This window comes from Dipodomys merriami, unplaced genomic scaffold (assembly GCF_024711535.1).
Source record: "Dipodomys merriami isolate MVZ:Mamm:240054 unplaced genomic scaffold, mDipMer1.0.p SCAF_734, whole genome shotgun sequence".
Classification (NCBI taxonomy): Eukaryota; Metazoa; Chordata; class Mammalia; order Rodentia; family Heteromyidae; genus Dipodomys; species Dipodomys merriami.
In genome coordinates, this window is record NW_027206329.1 from 344543 (window position 1) to 349186 (window position 4644).

Genomic DNA, 4644 nt, shown 5'->3' on the forward strand with positions numbered 1-4644 from the left:
TTCATTGCTGGAATAGTTTGTCCCAGTTGGTATTCAAGGAGGTTTGTACTTAAGGCCTGTGCACTGTCCCTGAGCACTTCTGCTCAAGGCTAGCACACTGCCACTTTGAATTATAGTACCTCTTGCAGTGTTTGCAGGTTAGAGATAAGAGGCTTGAGCCATGCTTCCAGCCTGTCTTTGCAGGTTAGTTGGGTGATGTAGTCTGAGGGATTTTTTGGCCTGGGCTGACTTTGAACTGCAATCTTTGCCACAAAAGCCCTTTGTTATTTCCAATTAAAGCAACAAGGAGATCAAATAGAATAAGTCGGGCTTACCTGGTCCTTATCAAGAATTGACCAAATATTATGCACTGACAAAACTTGTTAGAGGTGAGAATCTTAGCAGAGATATACCCAATATTTTAGAATCACGTAATCAGTACCAAACTACAAAACACAAAACAAAAAAGGCAAAACTCAAAACTTAAAATTTTTTATAATATTTAGATATCTCTGCTAACAAATCATATCAGATGTTTGGCCATCAGTTACCAGGGTCTGTGAAAAGAGCAACTTGTTAGCAAGTCACATTAGAAATAGATGAATGGAGGAGTAGTAAGCTTGGTGGAAGGGTACAGGTTGGATGGGGCCAAACCCTTAACCCACAATGTGGCCAAACTTAAGATGGCGAATTTCTGAAAAAATGCAAAGAAAATCTTAACAAAAAATCAAGCCTTGTTTGGCTAGCCTTTGAGAGGGAACTAGAGGGGGTCTCCAGGACCCAGCCCATGTAGCATTCTTCAGGGCACAATCCAAAATGTTGTAGCAAAAAAAGGGAGAGATATGGAAAGTTGGACATGAATAGCAGAGAGCAAAGGGAGCCTGAAAGTAAACAGACTTCGACCATGTACTATTGCAGAGGCCAAAATTGTCTTATTCTGACAGCAGCATAAAAATATTAGGTGTACCTTCTATCCAGGGAGTGCAGGAAGCATTTCAGAGGGGTTTCACTGCTCAGGCATGGCTCACAGCACCCTAATATATGTGTAGAACAGTCAGTCTGGTGAATGAAGGAGAGCTGACGAGGCAGAAGTGGTGTCCCGACTTCCCCGAGAGCCCTCTAGAGAGAAATGTCCAAGCCCCCAAACCAACCATCCTCGGCTTCAGAGTGACCAGTCTTTCAGCTAAAGGCCAAAGGAGCTCTTTAGCATGGTGCCACATCTGAACAGAGATTGAGAAACAGAGAGCCATAGAGACTAGTTTCACTCAACAGAGTAGAGAAGTGGTGTGGACGTGGATGTCAAGGCCAGCAATAGTATTGGGGAAAAGTCTCATGTGGTGTCTCAAGGCAGTTTGGTTCGCAGAAAAAAGGGTGGTTAGAAAATTCTAACATTTCCAACTCAAAAACCCCATCCGAGACAGAGCACCATATGTAAGGTATATTAAATAGGTAGGTTTCATTAGATAGCTGATGAAGAGAACACCACATGCTATTCAGGCAGGAAAAGAAGTTTATTTACTGAACTTCTGCCCCCACCATACATGGTGGAGAAGCATGGCTGAAAAGGAAAGGGGGAAAAAGCAATTTTTATTTTTGTAAAAATTCATCTATCTCTGCTAGGTTTTCCTTCCTTTGTGAATAGTCTGGAATTATTTCTTTATGATTGTTTGGATGTCTTGTATGTTTGTTGTAATTTTCCCTGTGGCATCTCTGATATTATTGATTTGGGTCTCCACTCCTATTTTGTTGCTCTTGCCAGTGGTCCGTCAGTTTTTTTTTTTTTTATTTAATTTTATTTTATTTTATTTGAGAACATACTGTACAGAGGGGCTACAATTTACATGGGCAGGATAATGCATACATTTCTTACCAAGCATTGCAGCCTCCTCCTTTGTTTACCCTTCACCTCCCTTCCCAGCCTTCCCCCTCCCCCCACCCAATTATACCCCCCTCCCCCCCCACACGGACATTGTAAAGTTGGTTTTGACATGACATTTTGTACTTCCAGGTCTTTCACCTTCTGCTCTCACACCACTTCCTTCCTTCCAGGACTTTTCAATTTTTATCTCCCCTTCCATTGCTCTGAACAAGCAGCACATATAAAGTCTATACCCCTTCTCAACTCCAACTGCTAACAGTTTTCAACTGTCACATCCCAAACTCCCCACAGCCCAATCACTTCTTAACAGCTCAACACTTGGTGATTAACGTACCAGCCCCTCCCACAAAATGACCTGTCCTCACCAGCTGGCCAGGAGATGGGGCCACGGTGATTATTGGACCCTATAGATTATCAGGGCCCTGCTAATTATTACAGTTTCTTCCTTGTGAACTAGTAGCAATTGAAATTGGAAATTTGATTGTGATATTACAAAATCATTGTGACATCACAAACCCATTTTGACATCATTGGCACGACATCACAAACTCATTGTGACAATATTGTCATTGTGACATCATGATTCAATTGTGACATCTCAAATCTATTATGACCTCTTAGCTCCTTTGAAAAATCACATGCCCTTTTCAACATTACAGTCCCTTTGTGTACCCATATCCTTGTTGTTAAATAATGACAATTGAGATCAGATATGCCATTATAATATCAAAAAGTTTTTGTGACATCCTCAACAGTGTGACATCACATTTTCATTATGAGAGCATCAACTCATTGTGACATCCCCAAACAATAACATAATCGCATTATGACAACAATTGTCATTGTGACATCATAGACACATTGTGAATGCCTATTCTGTGATTTCATTGTATTTCAAATGTGGCATAAGAGTTGATATCAGAAACACATTTTTGTGCCTACATAACCATTTGACATCATAATCACGTTGTGACATCACAGTGCCATTTTGATATAACTAATACCATGTGACATCACAAACCTCTCCTATCCTCATAACTTTTGTGACATGATGAAATTGTGATCTGTTAGAACTTTTTGCACTCATAATTTGTTTCCAACCTCATATTTCATGTATGACATGAGATACCAGAAATCCACTGTAAAATCATGACCATTGTGACATCACACTGACAGATGTCATGAACATCGTGTCACATTGTGACATCACAAAAAGTTTTGATGTCATAATTAGTTGGTGATGCCATACAGGTAAGGGGTCACAGTAGGTCTATGAGGTCTATAATTGGTTAGTGATATCCATATGGGTTAATCGTTCTCAGTTGTCATGAAATCACAGAGTATAAGAGTTCACAAATGGACTGTGGGATCTCCAAAGGCATGTGTTGTCACAAATGTGATGAAGTTCTAGGAGGATTTTGATGTCATAGTGTGACACAATAGTCATAATGTCTGTCAGTATGATGTCACAATGGTCATGATGTCACAGTGGATTTCTGAATTCACATATCATAACTGACATATTATAAGTTTGAAAACAGATTACAAGCTCATAAAGGGCCTAAGACATCACAATTGAAGCATGTCACAAGATTTATGAGGACAGGGCATGTTTGTGACGTCACAGTGTGTTAGTGATATCACCGTGGCACTGTGATGTCACAGTGATTGTGATGCCATATATTTATGAGATCACAATGATTTTCTGATATCAACCCACATGCCACATTTAAAATAGAATGAATTAAGAGAATAGGCATTTACAATGTGTCTATGAAATCACAATGACAATGTAATGTCATAATGCTATGAGGTCATTGTAAATTGGTGATGTTGCAAGGAGGTGATGGTGTCATAATGAATATGTATTGTCAGACTGGTGATGGGGTCACAAAGGGTTTGTGATATTACAATGGCATATATGAATTAAATTGTCATGTGTTCAAATTGAGGATAAGGGTACACGAAGGGACTGTGATGTCACAAATGCCTTATGTGTTTTCAAAGGTACTTAGGGGTCATGATAGCTTTATGATTCACAGTTGTAATGAGGTTACAATGGGTTTTTGATGCTAAAATGATTTTGTAATATCTCAAAAACTTTTCCAATTTGAATTGCTACTATTTCACAAAGTGCATACAAGTTCACAGAAGGAGCTTGAAGTCCTAAGGGACATGAATTTTTTTAAATGTTATAAGGTCATATTAGGTTCTTGAAAACACAGTGGAGCAGTGATATCACCATGGCAATGTCACCTCACTACATCATGTCAGAATATTGTTTTGGTCTCACAAATATTTGATTATGCCACATTGGTGATGAAGTCACAAAAGATTGGTGATGTCACAATGTGCTGGCCATGTCACAATGACATGATCATTCTCAATTGTCTTTAACTTTCAATGAGTATATGAGTTCACAAAGGGACTGTGGTTTCTCCAAAAGTATGTGTTGTCACATATTGAAATGCTAAAAGATTTGTGATGTCAGAATTTGACACAATGATTATGACATCTGGCAATGTGATGTCACCATGGTCATGATGTCACTGGGAAATTGTGATATAAAATGTCATATGTGAAATCTAATGAGATTGCCAACAGATTATGAGGAAAAGAAGGCATGTCACAAAAGTTATGATGACAGGATAGGTTTGTGATGTCACAGTGTGTTAGTGATATCACAATGGCAATATTATGTGCAAAGGGATTGTGATGTCACAATGGTTATGAGTTCATGATTTTTGTTTATGATATCCACCTATATGCCACATTGAAATATAATG